The 26,343-nt window shown below is 38.0% G+C and overlaps 1 pseudogene; it reads left to right on the plus strand.

Annotated features, from left to right (window-relative positions):
• Positions 1–4,649: 4,649 nt before the first annotated feature.
• Positions 4,650–26,343, plus strand: part of LOC100958135 — a 37,872-nt pseudogene continuing 16,178 nt past the window's right edge.

Raw genomic sequence — 26,343 nt, forward strand, 5'->3', positions numbered from 1 at the left:
AAAAAAAAAATAGAAAAGAAATGGGACTTACTGAAAATCAGTGGGAGTGGGTTCCTGTGGGCAAGACAGACTTGACTGTTTGTATAGAGCACTATGTTGGGCAGGCCAGTCTGTGCCTTTTCCCTCTGTTCCACAACTTTGCTTTGTGTTGGCAACCACTCCCAGTAAGCTACTTATTCTCCTGTTGACAAAAGTTCTTCAGTCTTGAAGGATGGATACTGGAGACAGTTCTGATTTGTGTTCTTGGGTGGACATGTAATTTACCAAGAGCAATCACCTGGCCACCTGTCTGTCACCTTACTTCACAATGAACAGCCCTCAAACATGTTCTACACATGTTTCTTCCTGGTGATATCATCACTGCTTCCTGGAGCTTGAGGGCTAAATGGAAGTGTCAAGAAACTCTGGATTCTCTGTTATACTCACGTATGTCACAATACCTGCATTGTCTTGGAATGTAAGCATGGTCTTGAGGGAAGGAAGAAGCCTGTTCTGTATTGCCTTAAGTTGACTGAGGTTTGTAGAGGACCAGTTCTTCTACATACAAGGATTTGTCCTAAGTTTGCACAATGGCTAGTGTCAGTCAAAGGCAGGAAAGGGTTTTTATTTTTTTAAGTTCTATGAGAATGTGGATTATGGCACTGAGTATGAGCTCCAGCTCCACTGTGTTAACTTTGTGAAACTGGACGGACCAAACTTTAATTTACCAAGCACGAAGTGTGAAAATAACTTTCATGGTTCCTTCATAAGACTATGATAATTTCCAACACTTTGATAGAAAAAATAAATTCAAAGCTGTGCCTTTGAGCTTGTACTATACTGTGTGTGTGTGTGTGTAAATAAAAATGTATTGTACTTTTGGAAAATTTTTCGGTAGGCATTTGTTTTCATCAAATTTGTAGCCATTTGCGAGGTTTTTAGAGATTAACATAGTTTTTCTTTCTGTATTATAAAATGCACCAAGAAATTATGGTGGACCTGTTACCCTATGGATAAGAAGTAAATGGAAATATGACATTGGATGTTTTAGCAATTGTTCTGTAAATAAAACCTTTGATCACACCACTCAGTGTGATAATCATGTCTACAGCTAAAATGGAAAAAGTTTTATCTGTACAATTTCACAAGATATGAATGGTTTCATACTTAAATAGAAAGGATGGATTGAATTTAAAAAAAAATCAAAGAGTTGCTAGAAAGTATTCTTCCCTGGAGGTTTTAGAAGAGAATTCAGTTCTTCACCAGTCCTAATTTCCCACCATGTTCTATGTTGGTTCATGATCCTGTTCTCCATCTTCAAAGCTATACTATTATTCCCTAGTCACGATCACATGCTACCACATCCTAGATTGGTTCTACAATTTTAAGGTCCCATTTGATTAAATTGGTTCCACTAAGATAACCCAGGATAATCTCCCCATCTCAAGGTCACATCTGCAAAGTCCTTTTTGCCACGGCAGGATAGGCTCTGGTGATCAGGACATGGACATCTTTGTAGGGCCATCATTCTGTAGGAATTCCCACAGTATATTCCTACGTGAAAAATAAGAAACCATCCTCCACCTCTCAGCATACACAAGAATCAATTCCAGATGGACTGACTGTATGTAGCTCTAAATGTAAGAATGAAAAATAAAGTTTGGGAAGCAAATATAGAAGAATATTTTCATGATCATGGGGTAGTGAAGGATTTCATAAGCAGAACACACACTAAAAAAATTTAAAAACTAATATAAAATTGAGAAATTGGCCTACACTAAAATTGAGAACTTCTTGTCATCAATAGGTCCTATTAAAGAGGGAAATGGAAGATGCTTAGGAGGAAAGGTGTGTGGAGCACAGATCATCAGTGAAGGACTCTGTCTAAGTTAGGATTCCCCCCAAAGCAGAGCCTGAAAAAAGGACTTGTGTGCAAGAATTTCTGGTCACTCTGGTATGTGTTACAATTCACAATAAAACAAGTTAATAGCAACCAAAAGGGGAAAAGAGGTCTTAATGTATAACAGCTAACATTTATGAAATGCTTTCTGTGTGGGTCTAAGTTTATTTGTGTATCAACTCAGTTAACAAAGTGGGCCCAAGAAGTACCCTGATATGGAAGCTGAGTTACAGATTAATTAACGTCCTAAAACTAGTAATCACAATTTGTGAAGGTAGAGATTTTTGTCTATTTTATTTGCTGCTACATTCCCTATGCCTAGAAAAGTGCTTTTAATAAAATAAAGTGGCAAAGACGGGATTCAAGCCTAGGCTGTCTCTGGTAAAGCTTACATTCTTAACGGCAGCTTAAACAGCTCATAATGTCACTCATTCATTTCTTAAATTACAATTAAGGCCCAGGCTATAAGAATAAAGATAATAAAAGCATAGTAAAATAAAAAATAATTACAAAATTTCATCCATTAATCTAGATTTCTTAGAGCAAAGGGAGATAGGAGAAACCAAAAACCTGCAGAAAGTTTTTAAAGTACTCCTCTTCCACACTAGGTTTACTTAAGATCATATTTCTGTACCTCCCAGCCAGGATTTTAGCCTTTGCCAATGAACTTCACAGATTACAGAAACCCACCTTCATCACCCTTCTCCCAACACCTGACCCAATCCCTGTGTGTGACCTTCGCCCAACTGAAGAATGTGTTGGTGTTGGCTGTTAGTTCAGAAGTTCTCTTTCCAGCCCCTGGATCATATTAAGCTGAAACCAAAACCAAGCACATATTTCTCTAAGAAGCAGACAGTGGGGCTTTCACACTGAATACTGAGCATTTTTCCCCCAGCAGTCTGGAAGCTCCTGCAGTTCAGGGATGCTGACCAAGAAACATATCATACAGACTACAGATGACTGTAGAAGTATCTTATTGCCATGGTGGTGCTGGTGGTGTGTGTGCTTGAAACAGATGTAGCAACATTCATGAAATACTCTGTTCTCATATTAAGGAATGATTATGACTCAAAATTCACATAATACAGATGCTAAAGTCTCTGTTGAGAGATCACAATTTCCTTTCTCTTGGGAGATGACCAGTTGTTTTCTGGTAGGAAAGATAAATGTACCCAAGTATTATTTAAATTTTTTTATTAAAACATGAATTTGTATGGTCCACAAATCAACATTTTTCAACTGAACTATAAAAGTGGCTATTATAAGTGATTTTAGATACAAGTTTTTGGCACTTGTGATTATGTCTCCAGAGAAAGTGGGCAGTCTGAAATATTGAGGTATTTCTATTTCCCTGTTCATTTAATTTTCTATGAAATATATTTACATACATACATATATATCCATCATCATATGAAATGACTATACTTGTTTATTACTATTTCTTTGAGCCTATTGAAAGTTAATGCTTTATATCTTTCTTAGAATGCATTTACTTTATACACAGTGATATTTTATTCAGCCTCAAAACTGTCTTCATTTTCTTACTGAAAAATATAGAATACACATTCTTTTTTTTTTTTTTTTTAAGAAAGAGTTTTACTAGGTTGCTCCCAGTAGAGTGCTGTAGCATCACAGCTCGTAGCAACCTCCAACTCTTAGGCTTGCGATTCTCTTTCCTGAGCCTCCCAAGTAGCTGGGACTACAGGTGCCCACCACAACGCCTGGCTATTTTTTGGTTGTAGTTGTCATTGTTATTTGGCAGGCCCAGGCTGGATTCGAATCTGCCAGCTCCAGTGTATGTGGCTGGCACCCTAGCTGCTTGAGCTACAGGTGCCAAATGAGAATACACATTCTTACTTGATTTATATGTAATAAAGTTCCAGACTATGAGGATATGTAGAAAAATATAGGCATCTCTGGAGGACTAAAGAAAAAAATTTAAATATCTAATATTGTACATATTTAAAATTTATCATTCTATATTTTGTTTACTGTATTTTTATTTTTTTCAACATAGAAGAGTCCACAAGCATAACTAAAGGTGTTTTTGAATATTTTTATCTTTAAAGGTCTTTTCATATTCTGACAGTGATAAATCAGAAAAAGAAAGCATTTATTTGAATACAGTATGATGAATGGCCCATCAGAAAGCGCCTGGATTATTTTTTTTAATCAAACGTAGATGACTTCAAATTCTGACTCTGCCACTAACTAGTTGTGTGATGATTGTAGACAAGTGACTTGGCCTCTCTTTGGTTTTGTTTTTATGAATAATAACACCTACCTTGCAGGTTTATGTTGGGAAGGATTTTTATGCAGGAGTCACTATATGGGTACCATAGGACTAGAATCTCCTGGGATTTGGTCATGAAAATTTCTTCTTCAAAACTGAACTGCAGCCATGAGGCTTCAGAAGGGGCTCACCTCCAGCATCCTGGGCTGTGACAAAAAGGAGGTCTGGTTAGACCTGGAGGAAATCCAGGATGCCAAAGCAGATTAGCAGATCCAGAAGCTGATCAAAGATGTAAAGAACACCCATGCAAACTTGTGATTTCATTCCCTGGCTTGATGTCAGTAAAACACCAACATTAGGAATAAGGGTCTAGGTAAGCGAAGGGGGACTGTCAATACTTAACTACTGGAGAAGGGAACCTGGGTGTGGAGGATGAGAATTTCTGCTCTGGCTCTTCAGAAGATACTATTAGTCTAAGATTAACCCCACATTCCACAGCCTGTACTATAGGTGAAGGGAACATATTCAAAAGTGGACATGTCCCACAAGAATCCTGGATCTTGTGTTACATGTCCACTGAAGGCTGATAAGGGCTGCAGGAAGCTCTTGTCTGACCAGGTCAGGGCCCACAGGTCTAACATCAAGGGAGCAAATAAGCATAAGGAGCAACTCCAGTCTAACAACAAGATCATCAAAACGGAAACCAAGAAACAAAACTCCCATCTCTTGTCTATATACAGTGGCCTTGGCATCTTGATCAATCATTCAATAAAACAAGTCTTTGCCTGAGAGTGAGACAAAAAAGTGAATTGCATATGTTTTTCTGCCAACTTTCTGGTTATATAGAACACTCAACCAATTAAAAATGTAAGTCTTTTTCTCCTCTTTCTGTTGATAGGCTATTGATTTACTAAACTGAAATACAGGATCTTGTACTTTTAATTCTATTTAATCATATTAGCTTTAGCCTTTGATTTAACTTGAGTTCTGTTGACACTAGTTTGTCATTTAGCATGCTAATTAGTCCTCCCAGATTTGTCACACGTCGACATTTAAGTGGTTAAACTCTATTCATCCAAATTGTTGACTTAAAAAATGAAAATACAATGTTTTGTTCTTGTCACCAAAAACATTTGCTAAGTTATTCTGAATCCAATAAATAGCCTTCTTTGATTTTCAGATGCCAATTGGCCTAACTATATTATTATCCAGAGCAAATTTGTGTATCTTGCCACCAAGACACCATAAAAGTATTTAATTGTATTTTGGCATTTTCCTCCAATATTCTTTAAACATTACCAACAGTACTTCCTAAGCCACTTGTAGAAGTGATTATTTCAATGAAAGGATAAAGCTCTCACTTAGATCTAGACTGTATCCTGATCAGAATCATCCGGGCACTCTTTATTTGTTATGACTCAACCAGGACTTCCCTACTGCTCAACTTATGGTTTTTTTTTTACTAACATTTGAGTTGTGTTTTACTTGCACGTATTTCTCATTGATATGCAACTTTAGTTGCTCTGCTTTCTTTATTGTTTGTCTCTTTCCCCTACCTTGTTCTTTTTTGGTCAAAAATTTCTCCTTCTCCTAATTCCATCATGTACTTCTTTCCCCTAAAACTCTTTTTGTTGGTCTTACCTTTACAAAGGCCTATATATTAAAAAAAAGCCCAGCATGCATGAAAGTTTATGTTTTATGATATTCTTTAACATTTTCATCCTCCTCATGTGTTAATCTCCCATCTTTTTGTCTTTGCCCTTTAAGTGTTTAACCATTTACTTATGAGGTCAGACAATTAAGTTCAGGAACTCACCCTAGAAAAGTGCTACATACCTCATTGCTGAGTAGGTGCTATTACAGTCACCTTCAAAGTACTCCCCTTGGGAAGCTATGCACTGAGGCCAGCACCTCGTCAACACTCAAAGCACTTTTTCTAGGATGAGCTCACAAACTTGTCAGACTTCAATGATTGCTCTGATGCCTATTCCAGGAAAAGAGTTCCAAAATTGCTTTGAATCTAGAGGAAATCATAACCCTGCTAAGTCTGGAGGTAGAGGCTGGTCAATTGAAGGTAAAGGCTGCTTGTGGAGGACGTAGACATGTGTACAGGCACGTGGATTTCTATAGATGTCACCCTCTCTCATCGTAACCACCTGTGTCATGTCAAGTTTTTAAGGTCTTTCATTCCTTTGTGCTATCATAATAAGTTATACCTTCCTTCTTTTACTCATATGCATTTATTAAAGACTTATATGCTGTGGGCAATCCTGTCTTCCCTTTTTTTTTATTAAATCATAGCTGTGTACATTAATGCAATTATGGGGTACTATGTGCTGCTTTTATATACAATTTGAAATATTTTCATCAAACTGGTTAACATAGCCCTCATGGCATTTCTTAGTTATTGTGTTAAGACATTTATATTCTACCCCTAGTAAATTTCCATGTACCCTTGCAAGATGCACCATAGGTATGATCCAACCTCTTACCCTCCCTCCATCCATCCTCCCCCCTCCCCTCCCCTACGTCTCCCCTTTCCCTCCCCTTCCCCCTTCTTCTTGGGCTATAATTGGGTTATAGCTTTCATATGAAAGCTATAAATTGGTTTCATAATAGGGCTGAGTACATTGGATACTTTTTCTTCCATTCTTGAGATACTTTGCTAAGAAGAATATGTTCCAGCTGCATCCATGTAAACATGTAAGAGGTAAAGTCTCCATCTTTCTTTAAGGCTGCATAATATTCCGTGGGGTACATATACCACAATTTATTAATCCATTCTTGGGTTGATGGGCATTTGGGCTTCTTCCATGACTTAGCAATTATGAATTGGGCTGCAATAAACATTCTGGTCTGTTTACCTTTAAAAGACATTTCATTTGGAATCCTTGCCTTCTCCCATAATTTTTAGAAATTTTGAAATCTGCTTTCAAAGTCAAAATACTCACCTGGTTTTGCCTTGTAGTTCTTTCTTGATGACCAAGAACTTTAAACTTTTAAGGTCATTTTTACTTTCAAATTGTTTAAATCAATATAGTTTATTGAACAGCTTTCATGGGCAAGCCCCCATATTAAATGTTCTGGGAGACACGAAGATTACTGAGCATTAGGCCCCTTCCTTAGGAAGTTTAAAAACTTGTAGGGGAAACATGCACAAAAAACACAATAAAAAGAATGCTAAGTGCTTCACTAAAGATATTTTCTTTTTAAAGACAAGAATTTCTTGTTTAGAATCAAGTCCAGAAGAGAAGCTCCAGTTTCTTGATCATTAGGGAGATGATAAAATGAAGTAACACTGTTAAAGACATAAAGTTTGGATTAAATTACCAAAAAAATTGTAAAGGAAGTTGTATATTTTTTTAAAAAAAAAGTGTCTTTGTATTTCTAACGCATTCCAAGGCAAAAGATACATGGATAGCCAGTCTGATCATATCCTATTATTCAAAGGTTAATTCAGCAATTTACCAAAATATAATAATAGTACTACATATTATGGGTTAACTTACATTTAAAAGTATATATTGGAATTGAGTGTTAATCATAGACTTTTACTTTCTGTAGAAAGTATTTTTCCTACACTTTCAAGTAGGAAAAAATATATCATGGGTTCATATGTGGAGCCTCTATTAGAGAAATTAGAGAAAGGCATTGTGCTAACTCTCTAGCAAGGTGTCTATTAGGTTGCTATTCAAAATGAAAGGAAAGTGATTATAAAAGTTTGAGAAATGTGGAAAACAGAAGAAGGAAAAAAAATCACCTATAAGTCTACTATGCTAGCATAACTGTTATAGTGATACTGATGATTTTTTTCTTCTTTTTTTTTATAAATTGGTGAATTCTATTATAGTCATACTCTTATTTGACAATGTGAATGTTACTTTCTTTGCACTACTATTATTATTATTCTTGCTTAACGTTTCATTGCAGCAATCATCTGATTTCTTTTCTGAATGTATTCATTCATTCTTTACAAGGTTTTTGTTTCTAGTCCTTATCTTTAACATTGTTATTGTTGGTAAATTTTAAGTTTTTTTAATTCTGTGAAGACAAAAAGTGGAAACCTAATAATCACATGTATGTGTAAAAAAAAATAATAAATTGGTGAGTTGTTTTTAAGTGGTTAGATTGCAATACTTTTTAAAATATATCTAACTATAAGAACAGGAATATTTTCTTTACATATATCTAGGTCTGTATTTTGGTCTAACTGGAATGGTAGAATCCTGAAATATTTTCATGGAAGGATTTTATAAACAATCCAAAACTATCCAAACTCTCTTTTTTTTCCCCCCAAACTCTTACAATAACTCTCAGAAAGTAAAATCTGTATCTTATGGATTTACTTGTAGATTGGGTCATAGTACAGTAATAATCCAGATTTCACTAATACTTGTTCACCTGCTCACATAGGATCCTATTCTCTGGAAAAGTTCCCCCATATTTCAGGGGATGTTTAAGTAAGGTTTTACATGTAATATGAGCAAAAGCCATTAATTACCTGATCAGTTCCCATTTGCTTTCCTCTTCCCCTGTTTTACCCTTCATAGGCGGGATACTACAGACTCCAGGGCACTGCCTTCTCTCCATGCTGCCAGCTCCAACACGCCAAGGCAGGTCAGTGGTCTTTGGAGAAGCAACAGAGACTATTCTCTTTTCTTCTGGCTTCCCTAGTGGTGCCGTTGTGTCTTTCAGAATTTTTACTGAAATCACTTTTTAGGAAATTTACTTAAAGCCTTGCTACTCTAAGTGTGGGCTATGGACCAGTACCAATAGCGTTTAGGCAGTGGTTCAAAGACTTCCTTTGACAGCATTATTAGAATTGCAAAATCTCAGGGGCCAGGTTTTAACAAAAGCCCCAGGTGATTCATATGTAAATTACAGTGTGAGAAAAACTGACTTAACAGATCTCTCTCGTCCTGAGACTAAGGTGTGAATTCAGTTGGGGCAAGGGCAGTGTTGGTTCAGGAGACAAAAGCAAGCTATTTTTATAATCATTCTACTCTATGATAACCTTATCTTTGTGACTAACCTTAAAATGCTTGCCTCCTTCTTTTACTTGAGTTCTCCCTCAAGAGGCTGCCTCACTCCTCACTGCCTCAAGAGTTAGACTTTTAGGGACCTATCACTTTTACTTTGGTTCAACTCAACATGGCATAAGATCAAACTTGGAATCCACCAGACTTATGAAAAATCTTACACTTTACTTACATGTAAAATATAATATGTTTACTCCACATTGTTTCAGCACAGAGTATTTACAAAACACCTTATGATGGGCTATAGAAATACCACAACAAGTAAAACAGTCTCTTCTCTTAAAGGATGCAAAAGAAGAAGGTTTATATTGAGGCAGGTGGGACCCCTGGGAGATAACTTGAGGGAGGAGTCAAAAGGTTTCCAACTGCAGAAGTCTTACTGTAGTTTGGAAAAAGCACTATTGCGTCTTTTATCTACAACCTTGTGTGCCTGTTCTCCAGGTGTAATGACCTCCATTTCCATTTCTCTTCATTCTTGCTTGCCTTCCAAGCCAATTTAAAATGACAATTTAGCTGGGCGTGTTGGCTCACACCTGTAATCCTACCACTCTGGGAGGCTGAGTTGGGTGGATTGCTTGAGCTCAGGAGTTTGAGACCAGCCTGAACTGGAATGAAACCCCTATCTCTACTAAAAATAGAAAAATTAGCCAGACATTGGGGGTGGCTTATAGTCCCAGCTACTTGGGTGGCTGAGGCAAGAGGAACTCTTCAGCCCAAGAGTTTGGGGTTGTTGTGAGCTATGATGCCAAGGCTCTCTAGCCTGAGGCAACAGAAGGTGATTATCTCAAACAAATAAAAATAAATAAAATGCCAATTTATCAATGAAATTTTGTTCTAATCTCCTCAGCTAATATGATTTTGACACTGCAGAACTCCCATCATCTCCTACTTTGAGATCAATTATGTGTGCTGAGCCCTTATGAAGAAAGGAGAGGGTTATGGGGCTCCTTAGAGGCAAAGAACATACTTTAGCCAGTCTTTGATTCACCATGGGACCTAGCCTGCAGTGATACAATATTAGTAGTTATTAAAGAGAGAAAAACAAATTAAAGGTAATGCATCCATTTTGTTAGTGCTTCTCTACTCAGGAAATGTCAGCCTTCTGAAATCACAGACAGAGAGATGAGAGAGGACAGCAAACATAGACTGGGATAGAGGGTTAACCCCTTCCCCCACCCCAAAACCTTTTTCTCGGGTCTGATTGGCTCTTTCATCTAGAAATAATTTCCTTATCACTGGTAGATTAGTAACTATTAATCTCAGCTGCATGGAGAGCTTCAGTAGTGCAATTGGTTAGCTCATGGCACTGATAATCTCAGCTGGGTGGGATTTCATCCTGTAAGAAGTGGGCTAGACATATGCTTGTTAGTATTTAAGAAGTCCCCTACCTTAACGAGTAGTACTTTTTATGGCTGGGTTTCCCCAGAGCTGAGATGGACTACCAGACTAAGGGCCTCTTCCCTGAGGCATGTAGACTTGCCATTAACCAAGCAGCATCTTATCAGATGTATGTCAGTGACATTTATTTATCCATGGTTAGTATAATTTATTTGTGGTTGGTATAGGTTCTTGAGCAACTGTGGAGGAAGTTTTGGCTTTGATTGGGGTGATGACATGACTTTTATCTCCTTAGTAATGGTGATTATGGCCATATTTGACATCTAGTATTAGAGGGCATGAATCAGTGGCTGAGATGTTGCTGTTCTATGGCCCAGTGATTTAAAACTGTTTGTAAACTGTGGGCTATCATAGAAGAGTTCTTTCCAGTGTGTTCCCCAAACTGTGTGGGCATCAAACACTAATGTCAGGCTGAATGAACAATTTTACACCTATATGTTTTATAATTAGTATAGATGTGTTGGGATGGGTTGAAATAGTGACTAAAATGTTAGTTTATGCTGGGCTTCTGTTCTGTGTATATACAGTTAATGGGTATAAGTTCTAGCACGTGGTGTCACAAATCTGACCCTTAAAAATTAGGCCCCAACATTTTGGTATTTGAGTGGCTACATTTTTGAGGTAGCCTGGGTTCAGGGAAACAACCGGGGCTTTCTGGGGCCTTCTGGAAGTCAAAGGACAAGACAGAGCGCCCAAGACCAACCAAAGAAGGCCTCTTGACAGCCACTAACACAACAAAGTTTATGTTAAATTCTAGCCTTAAAAATTAGCTCCTTTCAGCCTCAGTCTCTCCTATTGTTACCTTTGACCAGGGCTGTTGTTACAATGAAGAGAGGGGACCTCCTCCTTTTGCCTTTTTCTTCGAAGAACAGGCTAATGTGAAGAGGGAGCAGGCAAAGCAGCTCCTGAGACACCTGAGAAAACGTGAGGGTACAATCTGCCTCCCCGAGATTAAGGTGAATGGGTAACTTTCTCATGGCCCCTACAGGGCCTTTGCCAGGTCTAAAGAACTTAAACAAGTTGCTACCTAAATTGTTAGGTCTCTCACATTCCTACGTGGGCTTCTTAGCACTGACTTTGAGAGTAAGCATGTGTCAACATCATTTGGGGGAAATATTAGCCACTAACTGCTGGCTTGGCTTTTTTCAATGAGTTGTACAAAGTGTGGTCTCTGCAGGAGTCTCAGCAGCACGTAGAAAGCCATTAGAAAAGTAAACTCACAGATTCTACTCCAGTTTCTCTGGGGTGGGTCCCAAAGAGCTATGGTGCCACAAGATCTCCAGATGATCCTAATGGTCTGCACAGCCTGAAAAGCACTACTTTACAGCCTTCTCCCAGAGCTGTTAGTATCCTATTTCGGATCATTAACTCAGGTACACATTCAAGTACTTAATATGGTTGTCTCGTCAATGTAGTTAAATAAACTTTTTTTTTTTCCACTACAACAGATACTGAAATAAAACAACCTGAACCTTAGTTTAGAATATTACATCTATTACATCCAGGAACATCCCTACTTATCTAAAAGGGTTTTGTTCTGTTATCTTTCTAACTTAATAAGGATATATTTGCTTTATAACAGGTGTGAACCAACATCACAGAATTCCAAAGCTAATGTAATAGTCATATATACCTGGGCCACCACTAGTAGTACCTTTGCTTTGTAGCACATTAAAAAAATCACCTGGGGAATCTCTTTAAGATTCTGATGCCCATATTATACTCCATACCTATTAAGTCAGAGCCCAATTGAGAGCCAGCATTTAAGATTCTTAGCTGATTCCATTGCATGGCAAAATTTGAAAATCAATGAGTTATGCAAACCTAGTTGTAATCCCATACAGGAAATAGTGTAACAAAACTGTCCCTGTGGTAGTGACTGTGCCTGAGAAGGAAAGTGACTCTGCTGCTCTTCTCCAACAGAGGCCTCAGGTAGTTGAAGGGGGAAGTGACCTGCAAATCCTAAAGTTTGCTCTGCAATTGGAAATCTCCTTAACTGAAGTCCTGGAAGACCTAAAGGTCTGTGCTTCTGAGAATGATGAAACTGAGGTGAGTAGTTAAGTGGTTCTGACAGTATCATCTTTTTACTCGCTTCTGGGAAATGGGCCCAAGGCAGTGGATCAGCCAACAATGTCCTTATTTCCCTGCAAGGAATCTAGGAATTTATTTCTAGAGGTAGGATAGAGAGATAGGCATCCTGGTAAGGAAGAATGCAATTCAGTACATGATGAGAAAGTCTTTCAGAGTAATGTACTCTGAACAATTAAACAAAATAATGATTTTGTTGCTGCTGGCTTATAGATCCCCTAGACCAGAAATGCTTAAATTTTATTAAGTGCAAGATTGAAGTAAAACAAACTTCTAGGCCAAACTCCCAGTTTGATTGGATTTGTTTTGTATGGGGCTTAAATTTGCATTTCTAAAAGTTCCCAGGTGACAATACAGCTGACCAAGGCCACACCTGGAGAACCACTGGCCTAGACTGTCACTACAAAAGTAGATGTTCACAGTGACCACAGACTTCTCTGAGGTCTTCCTTGTTGTTGAATGCTCTGCCTCGAAATGGCAACTACTTTCACACCAACTCACTAGCTTCTTGGGAAGTCAAAGTAAAGAAAATGCCTTCATATAAAAGTTCCCAGCCTTAGATATGTGTGGACTCACTGAGGAGCTCACTGAGGAGGTACAAATGCCTGAGCCTTATGCCCAACCACTTAAATCTCAATCTTTGAAAATGGGGTCTGGACAGCTGCCCAAAGTCTCCATGTGATTCAGATAAACAGGATTGAAAACCATCATAGTAAAATTATTTTATACTCTGTTACTTAAAGTAATCTGCACTTTTTTCCCCCCTGAATTAGGGTCTCTGTTGCCCAGGCTAGAGTGCAGTTAGGTCATCATATCTCACTGCAACCTCAAACTCCCAGCTCAAGGGAAACTCCTGCCTTAGCCTCTGAGTGACTGGGACTATAGGCACATGCTGTCAGCCAGCTAACTTTTGTATTGTTTTGTAGAAATAGGTCCTATGATGCTCAGTCTGGTCTCAAACCCCTTCTTCAATCAGTCCTCCTGCCTCAGTTTCTCAAAGTGCTAGGTGACAGACATATGAGCCACCATGCCTGGCTTATATAACCTGTACTTTTAGTGAGATGATCTAACAGCCATACCCCCTGAGAGTGGATACTTGTATTTACCTGGAGGTCTTAAAAGTCTCAGTTCAGTGCTTCTTGGAACTTTATTAGGCATGTAAATTAGTCCCTTCCTAAAATGCAGAGGCTGATTTAGTAGCTCTGGACTGGAACTTGATTCTGCATTTCTTACATGCTTCCAGGATTGCTGGTCCATGGGGTACAATTTAATTGTTTTTCATTGCAGACATGTTTATAAATACAGGCCTTTATTTCCACAGCTTATAGACTTTGTGAAAAAATTCCTGGAAAAACAGAAAGAGTGCACAGATTTTCTGGATTATCATCAGAGGACAGTAGAACTGTTTCTCCTGAATCCAGGCCTGGATCTTGACGAACCTGCTGAATCTCCAGCAGGTGAAGAGAGTTAACTTCCAAAGCAACACAGCAAGTCTTCCATTGTAGTAGGTCCCAGAGTCAGCTACCTAAAGGTCTTAATTGGTTACATTTGCCTGAAAATTGCTCTCCTTTTTACCTAGTTCCCTAATCCCCATTGCTATGCCTGCAAATAAATCTGCTTTGCATTATAAATAAGTATAAAGAGAATGCTATTTGAACACTAGAAGGATTCTATCAGTGTGGAATTGAGGAAAGCTTCCTGGGGAGCAGGGGGGCACATTAGACTTAGAAAATAAACTGGGCCATGTGGTGTGTTGGCTCAGACCTACATAATCTTAGCACTCTGAGAGGCTGAGGCATGAGGATTGCTTGAGGTCAGAAGTTCAAGACCAGCTTAAACAAGAGCAATACCCAGTCTCTACATAAACTAGAAAAAAGCTGGGTGTTATGGTATTTACCTATAGTCCCAACTACTTATAAGGCTGAAACAGGAGGATTACTTGAACCTAGGAGTTTGAGGCTACAGTCAACTATACCACTATTCTCTAGCTGGGGTGACAGAGTAAGACCTTGTCTCAAAAAAAAAAATTTCAAAAAAACTTCCCCTACCCATCCCCACAACACCCAGATGACAGAGGCAAGACTTGGTAAATTCAACCAGTGTAAGTAGATACAATAGAAATTATGTGGTAAAATCTTAACTCTCAATGCATTCCTCCGCTATTTGTATATACAATTTGGGTTTACAAATTTGTAGAGGTTTCTTCAAATTAAATCCAAAGCTAAACTTCAGCAAGAGTTCTTGGCCTAGAAAGGTGACTCTCACCTGAGTGATGTACAGTTCCTTCACAGAGCCAGGGGGAGACATAGGCAACAGCAGGGTGCATAGTCAATTAGTGTACCACAGCCGTGTGTGGCTCTCCCTACCCACTCCACTGTGAGCCAACAAGCAGCTACTAGGGTAATTATTTGGGGGGAACAAACAATGAGCATACAAGCTTAGATCAGACTTCTCAAGGTTTCATGTGGCTGGCCCACCTGGGAAGAAATGGAGGGTTAAAGGATAGTTTCTTGGATCTAAAACTTGCTCTATGTGCTTTAGTTTTTACTTCTTGGATGCCTCAGGTTAGTCAACTGTAGTGGTTTAATAGTACTTAGCTCATGAAGTTAATGAGAGGATTAAATAAATTAATACTTAGGAAGTATCTGGAATCTGATCAGATTATATACTGCTGGTTTTATAATATAGTGCTACTTCTTAAACTTGAGGAAAGCCAATACATTAACAGAAGCACTTGCAATAAAAATCATGTCACTAGAATTGAAGCAGAATCTTAAAACATTTAGCATCTTTAAGTAGAAAAGTATCTTTTTTTTTTTTTTTTTTTTTTTTTGTAGTTTTTGGCCAGGACTGGGTTTGAACCCAGCACCTCCAGCATATGGGGCCAGTACCTTACTCCTCTGAGCCGCAGGTACCACCTGGCAGAAAAGTATCTTATGTGAAACAAGAACAAGTAGTTCTTTTTAATTATTTATGTTTTATTAGCTATCTTGGAAAAAATTCAAGTGAAGAAATGGTCTGAATATTCAAACACAGGTGATCAAGCACGTGATCTAGAAGTAATATCAGATTTTTCAGCCAAACCAATAAAGAAATGGCATTTAAAGTGTTTAAAAATAATGACGTTCCAACCAAAAGATATAGTTGGAGCTCTAGGAGGAAAACGAAATTGACATTAGCCCATAGTAGCACTAATAATGAGAAGTGTTATTTACAAAGAAAACTGACATTCATAACTTATCAATACTATCTTCAAATAGAAAATAAAGATCAAATAGTGAAGGGGGAAAAACTCAGTAAGGACAGAATAGACCTTTTCAGATATAAAATGATTAAGAAACCTTAGTAAGCTTATAACTATGGAACACATTCACTATGAATTCGGTGTTCAAAGTATAATGACAAGGTCTTCCACATGCCTGGCTGACATTAACTAACATCATACACATATAGTACTTCATGCTTTAATTCTGGTGGGGCATGTCCACAGATGATAGTCAACAACATAGTGTACTTCTTCACTTCCTTCATAAATTTTCTACAACTTACCTTTCCTGAGAATTACTGCCATAGTGAGCTGCTGTCACCCTTAGAGAATTATTAGTTTATAAAGCACTCTCAAATAAGTGTTCCATTCTTATTACTAATTTATATCCAATTTTATACTTGAATATTGATGGACATTCACATTAAAATCTGTAAGATAAGAGATCACTATTCAATGTTTTTCTGAAAGTTCTCAAGAGTTTCTCAATCATGGTAATCTTGACCTTTTGAGCCAGATGACTCTTTATTGTGAGAAGTTGTCCTATGTGTAATACAACATTTAGCAATATCCTTGTCCTCTACTTACCATAGTATCTTCCCCAGTTGTGACAACCAAAAAAAATCTCCAGGCATTGCCAAATGTCTCCAGAAAGGCAAAATTAGCCTGCTTGAGAACTACTATGTGTGTATAATACAATAGAGACACTAAGGAAAAGAAGATATACCTATTTGAAACAGACTGCTTATTTAATATAACTGGAACTGAGAAACTATTATAACTTACAATAATGTTTTATGTTACTGGATAGAGGATAAATGATCTACAAACCAATATTTCCTATATAGCATTAATACATGGAAAAAATAATTTTAAAGATATCCTGTCTATAATATCCACAATGAAAAAAATACCTAGGAATAAGCCTAACAAAACTAGTTTTAAACCTATATCAATGTTTCCTGAAAGATAAAAGCTTTTCATAATATAGAGAAAGAATAAATATGAAGATTATGATAACTCCCACAGGAGCAAATAGGACTAAAACAGTTTTGATCATAATAACCCCAATAGGATTTTGAAAGCTGGACCATTTAGTACTAAAGAATTGTTAAGTTTTACTTATGAAGAAAACACAGAAAATATCATTGGTCATTGGAAAATACAAACCACAACACAATTAAATACCACTGTATACATCAGATGGCTAAAATTAAAATGACTGCCCACACTGTGTGTTGGCAAAGTGATAAAACAACTGAAGCTTTCACACATTGGTAAGAATGTAAAATGGTACGACTATTTTGGGAAAAGATATGGCATGTTATAAAACTAAGCTTATATCTACCTCATGAACCAAGAACATTCTATTTATCAGACAAGAAAAACAGAACCGGCTCGGCGCCTATGGCTCAACCGGCTAAGGTGCCAGCCACATACACCTAAGGTGGCGGGTTCAAATCCCCAGCCCGGACCCGCCAAACAACAATGATGGCTACAACCAAAAAATAGCCGGGCGTTGTGGCGGGCGCCTGTGGTCCCAGCTACTTGGGAGGCGGAGGCAAGAGACTTGCTTGAGCCCAGGAGTTGGAGGTTGCTGTGAGCTGTAATGCCACAGCACTCTACCCAGGGGGACAGCTTGAGGCTCTGTCTCAAAAAAAAAAGAAAAACAGAACCATGTGTTCACAAATTGATTTGTATAAAAATGTTTATAGTAGTTTGTAATAACTGAAAAATGGAAACAGTATCAATAAAATAGGTAAACAAGGAATTCTGGGAAGATGGCTGACTAGAAGAAACCGTCAGCAGAGGCTCCTGACCAAAGTGAGAAAAACTGGACAGAATTGGACTCTATGAAGCCAAAGGTAGGGATCTGAGCCAAGAAAGAAGTGCTGCAAGCTTTGACTCCAAGGAAGAGCATTCAAGAAAACAAGTTACAGGTAAAAAGCCTATCAACTAGAGGACAGGAGACCCCTGCCTCAAGCAGAAGGCCCACTGAGGGCTCTCTACAAGTGAGCAGGGAACAAAAGACTTCTCATTTTACTGTACTGTAGAGGTCCACTAAACACTGGGTTTCTTTCTCTAGGGAGGTCCCACTTGTGAACCTAGACATCACCCCACCTGGCATAAAATTGAACAAATATTTTCCCCCATGATTTCAAACTTCCAATCTACACTTCCTTGCTCCATGGCAGTCTGAAATTTTGCTCCCTAAAGAGCACAGGGTGTTTGGTCTTGAGAGATCTGGGCACAGTGTAGACCCCTGAACATCAGGATGAAATCTGTGACTAGGGAAGAAAGAGAGTGTGGGAAGAAAGAGACACTCAGGAGGAGACGGAGCAGTCCCCTGGTTATAACTTAGCCCGGCCAGTGGTGGTGATGACCCATGTTTCAGGCTGTGTCTGCTAGGAGGGGGTGCAAAACCCCTAGCTCTGATAGTGCCTGCAAGCAGAAGAGTGGACTGAGTCCATAGTTCCAGTGGCCCATATGACTGAGTCCATTGCTCCAGACTGGTCCATAGGACCAGTGGAGCTGGTCCCTAGCTCCAACTGGGCCAGAGAGCAGAGGCTTGCCAGTGTGGATCGAGACCTGAGAGCAAGGGCAGTCCCCTGACTCTATCAGAGCTGGAAAGCCTCCAGTTGTGGACTGAGACAGGAGGCAGGGAGCATGGTCCCTGGCTCCAACAGGATGGTGAGCAGAGAAGCAGACACTAGTGTGGACTGAGTTTGTTCGGAGGGGTTGTGAACCCCTGGCTCCAATTGAGCTGTTGGAGACCCTTTGATCCCTCTCTGTTGAGCAGGGTTTGTACAGACTGAGACAATTTGATTGGAACTTGTGTCTGGGGCTATCCACCTGGAAACCCTCTGAGGTTGACTGTGGAAGTGCTATGGCAGAAAATAACTGAATAGTGGGGGCAGGGTGCCACAGGTGTCTGTATCTCTCCACAGCTGAGGCTTAAACCTAATACTGTGGCTTCATAGGATAGGGTAGAGGTTGGCTGATTTCAAAACAGAGCCAGCTTGCACTAGCTCACCAAGTAGATCCTCAGAGTCTCCGGCCAAAACTCTGAAAGGGGTCTTTGTAAGGTTGTAGGGGATAAGCCACAATTATAAAGCCTAGCACTTTGGAAAGGGGCTACTTAACTCTACAACCTGGGAACCCCAAGTCAATCTCCCCTACCAGTTCTAATAAGCAAATGGTGGAAAATAAACATGGGGTGGAACCAATGGAAGAACTCTGGAAACATGAATAACCAGAGTAGATCACCACCACCACCACCACCACACACACACACCAAGGAATGATAAAAGAGAATCAGCTGAAGATGCTATGCATAGACAAATGGCTGATATGTCACAAATAGAATTTAGAATATGGATGGCAAATAAGATGTATAAAATGGAAGAAAAGTTAGAAATTGAAATCCAAAGAGTAGTTCTGAAGTTGTCTCAAGAAATTAATGAATTCAAAGACAAAGTCACCAAAGATATGGACATAATGAGAAAAGAGATAGCAGAGCTCAAGGAAATAAAAAAATTATTTGAGCAACAAAATAGAGTAGAATCCCTCAGTGATAGAGTTGACCAGGCAGAAAAAAGGATCTCTGAAACTGAAGACAAAGCTTTTGAACATTCCCAAAGAGGCAGACAAATGGAGAGCAAAAACTGATCATTCCCTAAGAGAGTTCTGGGATCACTCTAGAAGATCAAAAATTCATCTTATAAGAATTCCTGAAGAAGATGGTCCTAAAGGTACAGACACTCTACTCCAAGAGATTATAGAGGAGAATTTCCCAAGCATTGTAAGAGATAAAGAAATTCAGATAGTAGACAATTTCAGAACCCCAGCAACACTCAGTCCAAATAAAGCATCTCCTAGACTTTGCCAAAATTAAGATGAAGGAGAAAATTCTGCAAGCAGCCAGACATAAGAAAAGCATTACCTACAAAGGGAGAAATGTCAGGATGACTGCAGATCTCTCAGCCCTAAAATTTTTCAAGCCAAAAGAGTATGGTCATCGACCTTCAATCTCCTAAAACAAAAGAACTTTTGGTCTAGGATCCTGTATCCAGTTAAACTGATTTCATTCATGATGGAGAAATCAAATACTTTAGTGATATACACGTGTTGAAGAAATTTACCGGCTCAGCGCCTATAGCTCAACCGGCTAAGGCGCCAGCCACGTACACCTAAGGTGGCGGGTTCAAATCCCCAGCCCGGACCCGCCAAAACAACAATGATGGCTGCAACCAAAAAATAGCCGGGCGTTGTGGCGGGCACCTGTGGTCCCAGCTACTTGGGAGGCGGAGGCAGGAGACTCGCTTGAGCCCAGGAGTTGGAGGTTGCTGTGAGCTGTAATGCCATGGCACTCTACCCAGGGGGACAGCTTGAGGCTCTGTCTAAAAAAAAAAGAAAGAAAGAAAAAAAGAAAGAAATTTGCCATAACACAATGGTCTACCATCAAAGTAAACTCATTCAGAAATTTTTGAACAAAATCCAACTTCCACAGTGGTGGAAGGACTAAAAACATCCACTGGATTTTTGAAAAACATGACACCCAAAATACTACTAGACTTATCAATTCTCTCAATGTGAATGGTTTAAATTGTCCTCTAAAGAGACACAGGTTGGCTAACTGGATACATAAACTCAGACCAGATATCTGCTGCATAGAAGAATCTCATCTTAAAGGATAAAAATAGACTTAGGGTGAAGAGATGGACTTCTATAATACAGGCAAATGGAAACCAGAAAAAAGCAGGGGTTACAATTTTATTTGCTTTTTGTCCTAACAAAGGACACAAAGGGGTTATTTGGCTATAAATGAACAAAAATAAAGATAAGGATGGTCACTGCATATTTGTCAAGGGAAACAGGAAAAGAGATTTCCATAATTAATATTTATGCACCCTACCAGAATGCTGCTCAATTTATAAAGCAAACCCTAATGGAGAGGAACAACTTGATATCTTCCTGCACTATAATAGTTGGAGATTTTAACACCCCTTTGACAGTCCTGGATAGATCCTCCAAGAAGAAACTAAACAAAGAAATATTAGACTTAAACCTGACCCTAGAACAAATAAACTTAACAGACCTCTACAGAACATTTCATACAAATAAAACTGAATATATTCTTCCCATCAACCCATGGATCCTCCAAAATTGACCATACCTTAGGACACAAGTCTAACCTCAACAAATTTAAAAGAATAGAAATTATTCCTTGTATCTTCTCAGACCACCATGAAATAAAAGTTGAACTCAACAGCAATAGGACTCTTCATACTCACAGTCATGGAAATTAAATAATCTTAGGCTGAATGGTAGCTGGGTCCAAGATGAGATTAAGAAGGAAATCACCAAATTTTTGTAATAAAATGATAATTAAGACACAAATTATCAAAACCTGTGGGATACTGCAAAGGCAGTCCCAAGAGGGAAATTTATAGCATTCGAAGTCTTCATCAAAAAAAAAAAAAAACAGAGGGAAAGCCAACCACTTAACGAATAATCTCAAGCAACTGGAAAAGGAAGAACATTCCAACCCCAAACCCAAAAGAAAAAAAGAAATAACCAAAATTAGGGCAAAATTAAATGAAATTGAGAACAAAAGAATTATTCAAAAGATCAACAAAATAAAAAATTTATTTTTTGAAAAGATTAATAAAATTTATAAACCTTTGGCCAACCTAACCAGAAACAGAAAAGTAAAATCTCTAATATCATATACCTAAAACAATAAAGGAGAAATAACAATAGACAGCTCAGAAATTCAAAACAATCCTCAATCATTACTACAAAAAACAATATTCCTAGAAATATGAAAATCTGAAGGAAATGGACCAATATCTGGAAGCACTCCACCTTCCTGGACTCAACCAGGAAGAATTAGAAATCTTAAATAGACCAATATCAACCACTGAAATAGCATCAACAATAAGAAATCTCCCACCAAAGAAAAGTCTAGAACCAGATGGCTTCACATCTGAATTCTATCAAACCTTTCAGGAGGAACTAGTACCTATATTAGACAACCTTTTCCAAAGCATAGAAAAAGAAGAAATACTTCCAAACACATTCTATAAAGTAAATATCACCCTGCTCCCCAAACCAGGAAAGGATCCAACAAAGAAAGAAAATTATAGACCAATATCAATGAATATTGATGCAAAAACATTCAATAAGATCTTAGCAAACAGAATTCAACAAAACATCAAAAACATATACAACATGATCAAGTTGGTTTTATTCCAGGGTTAAAGGGTTGGTTCAACATATGCAAATCAATAAATACATCACATAAATAAAATTAAAAAAAAGACCATATGATTCTCTCAATTGATACAGAAAAAGCTTTTGATAATATCCAGCATCCTTTCATGATAAGAACCCTTATCATGAAAATAGGCAAAGATAGGTCATTTCTTAAACTGATAGAGGCTATCTACAGCAAACACTCAGCCAATATCATATCGAATGGAGTAAAATTGAAAACATTTCCACTTAGATCAGGAATTAGGCAAGGATGTCCCCTGTCTCTACTGCTATTCAACATAGTAATGGAAGTCTGAGACATCACAATCAGGCAAGAGAAGGAGATCAAGGGTATCCAAACAGGGTCAGAGGAAATCAAACTCTCACTCTTTGAAGAAAATATAACCCTATACCTGGAAAATCCCAGGGACTCAAAACTCTTAGATATAATCAAGGAATATAGCAGCATCTCAGGATACAAAATCAATACTTACAAATCAGTTATATATGCCAACAATAATCAAGGTGAAAATATAGTCAAGGACTCTATTCCTTTTATAGTAGTGTCAAATAAGATGAAATATCTGGAATTTACCTAACAAAGAACATGAAAGATCTCTACGAAGAGGACTATGAAACTCTATAAAGAGAAAAGAAATAGCTGAAGATGTTAACAAATGGAAAAACATACCATGCTCATGGCTGGGAAGAATCAACATTGTTAATATGTCCATACTACCCAAAGCAATTTACAAATTTAATGCAATCCCTATTAAAGAACCATTGTCATACTTTAAAGAGCCTGAAAAAATAGTGCTTTGTTTTATATGGAAGTAGAAAAAACTCAAATAGCCAATACATTACTCAGAAATAAAAACAAATCAGGAGGTATCACATTACTAGACTTCAGACTATACTATAAATCGATAGTGATCAAAACAGCATGATACTGGCACAAAAACAGAGAGGTAGATGTATGGAACAAAATAGAGAACCAAGAGATGAACCCAGCTACTTATTGTTGTTTGATCCTTGACAAGCCTATCCAAAACATTCAGTTGGGGGAAGACTCCCTATTTAACAAACGGTGGTGGGCGAATTGGCTGATGACCTGCAGAAGACTGAAACTCAACCCCCACTTTCACCATTATCAAAAATTGATTCCCACTGGATAAAAGATTTAACTTAAGACATGAAACTATAACAATACTATAAGAGAGTGCAGGGAAAACACTTGAAGAAATTGGCCTGAGGAAGACCCCCCTCCCCCAGGCAATTGAAGCAACACCAAAAATCCATTACTGGGATATGATCAAACTCAAAAGCTTTTGCACAGCCAAGAGCACAGTAAGAAAGGCAAACAGACAACCTTTAGAATGGGAGAAGATTTTTGCATATTATGCTTCTGAGAAAAGTCTGATAACTAGAATCCACAGGGAACTCAAACTAATCAATAAGGAAAGAATAACCCCATTTCTATGTGGGCAAGAGACTTGAACAGAAACTTCTCTGATAAAGACAGGTGCATGGCCTACAGATACATGAAAAAGTGCTCATCATCTTTAATCATGAGAGAAATACAAATCAAAACCACTTTGAGATATCATCTAACTCCAGTAAGATTAGCCCACATAACAAAATTCTGAAACTACAGATGTTGGTGTGGATGTGGAGAGAAGGGAACACTTCTTCACTGCTGGTGGGAATGCAAGCTAATACAACATTTTGGGAAAGAAGTTTAGAGAATACCCAAGGAAATAAAAGTAGATTTATCATTTAATCCTGCAATTCCTCTGCTAGGTATATACGCAGATGATCAAAAATTCTTTTACAACAAAGACATTTGCACCAGAATGTTTATTGCAGCCTAATTCATAATTGCCAAGACATGGAAATAGCCCAAATGCTCATCAACCCATGAATGCATTAACAAATTGTGGTATATGTACACCAAGGACTACTATGCAGCCATAAAAAGATGGAGACTTCACATCTTTTATGTTTACCTAGATGGAGCTGGAACATATTCTTCTTAGTACAATATTTCAAGAATGGAAAAAAGAAAGTATCCAAAGTAGTCAATACTACTATGAAATCAATATATAATCACTTACACATTCATATGAATGGTAAAATGTAACTATAGTCCAGAAAGTTGAAGGGAAGATAAGAGAGAAGGGAGAGGAGGGAGGAGGCAAGAGGTGGGAGGGTATTTGGGAGGATCTCACCTAATGTGCATGATGCAATGGTACATTTCAAAACTATTAAGAAAAGAGTATAATTGTGATAGATGAGTCAATCAGTTCAATGTAACCATTTCACATTGTATATCAAATCAGTACACTGAACCCCATATATGCATCAATGTATACAGCTATGATTTAATAAAAACAAAAAATTTTAAAAAAAGAATAGGTAAACAAATTATGATACAGAATATTAAGTAATAAGGAGTGAACTACAAATAAAACAACATGGAAGAATATAAGTGATATACTAAGTGAAAAAATATACTCATACTTTATGGTGCCATTCACATGAAATCATAAAATATATGAAATCATTCCATCAAGGAAAAGATCTGAACAATGGTTATCTTGAGGAAACAAGGATGGAATGAGAAGGGATATGAGTAAGTTCTAAGTTGATAATATTCTATATCTTGTTACTATTCAAGTTGCATAAACCGGTTAGAACTCAGTGAATGAACACACAATTTTTATTGTATATTTACATCAGAAGAAAAACTGCATATACTGAACTGAAATATTTAGGAAGAATCTTATTAATGTCTATAGCTTTTTAATACATAAAATATTTTATGGATTAATAGATGATAAAGACATGGCTAGATAGGAATATGATAAAGCAAATATACTAAAATATTAACAATAAAAATTTAGCTGGTATTCAGGTGTTTTCTATATACTTCAACTTTGTTGTGTATGTGAATATTATAATAAAAATGATAGCAAAAATTCATCCTTTATTCCTCCAGTTACTTGTATAGTATTTTAATATTGTTTAGAGGTTTTGACTTACAGAAACGTTAATGTTTATGTGTAGTTAGCAACCTTTTCCTTGTAACTTTTTTTTATTGTAGGAAACCATTGTTGTTCAGTAATAAGCTATTCACCTATATTTTTCTTATTTTTATTTTTATTTTTTTTGAGACAGAGCCTCAAGCTGTCCCCTGGGTAGAGTGCTATGGCTTGACTGCTCACAGCAACCTCCAACTCTTGGGCTCAAGCAAGTCTCCTGCCTCAGCTTCCCAAGTAGCTGAGACCACAGCTACTTTTTGTTTTGTTTTTGGTTGCAGCCATTATTGTTGTTTGGCGGGCTGGGGCTGGATTCGAACCCGCCACCTTGGGTGTATGTGGCTGGCGCCTTAGCCACTTGAGCCACAGGCGCTGAGCCTCCTATTTTTACTATAGTATTTTCATACATCCTTTAATCCATTTGGAATTTCTTTTGGAGACAACTATAATAAGTGGGTCTAAATGACATTTTCCCTTTTACTTACTAACCAACTTTTTCAGTACTACTACTTACATCATCTTTCCACTATCCTTGGGGTAGACAAGTTCCCATAATAAGGACATCTCAACATGTTTAAAGGTATGAAGGTCTTGAGATGGTTGACTACAGTTGTCTGACATGCCTCATCCACAAAGAAGAACCAAAACTGAAACAAGACAATCACTCTTTGAATAGGGCATCTAAGGGTGAACAAAGTAATAGAAAAGAGAAGTGACAGGAAACACCTAAGGGATGGAAGGAGCAAGAAGATGCAGCCTATTCAGCCAGGATTGACTGGATGTAGGAAAAAGGTAAGTGAGAGGCATAGTGGTTCACACCTGTAATCCCAGCACTCTGGGAGACCGAGGAGGGTGGATCACCTGAGCTCAGGAGTTCAAGACTAGCCAGAGCAAGAGTGAAAACCCATCTCTATTTTTTTAAAAAATAGAAAAGCTAGCTGAATATTGGGGGAGCAACTATAGTCACAGCTACTAGGGAGGCTGAGGCAGGGGGATTGCTTGAGCCTGAGTTTGAGGTTGCTGTGAGCCACGATGCCATGGCACTCTACCCAGGCTGACTAAGTGAGACTCTGTCTCAAAAACAAAACAAAAAAACCCCCCAAAAAAAACAAAGAAAGAAAGTGACAGTCCCCTAGACTCCACAT

This window comes from Otolemur garnettii, unplaced genomic scaffold, assembly GCF_000181295.1.
Source record: "Otolemur garnettii isolate 467f Iridium unplaced genomic scaffold, OtoGar3 scaffold00009, whole genome shotgun sequence".
Lineage (NCBI taxonomy): Eukaryota > Metazoa > Chordata > Mammalia > Primates > Galagidae > Otolemur > Otolemur garnettii.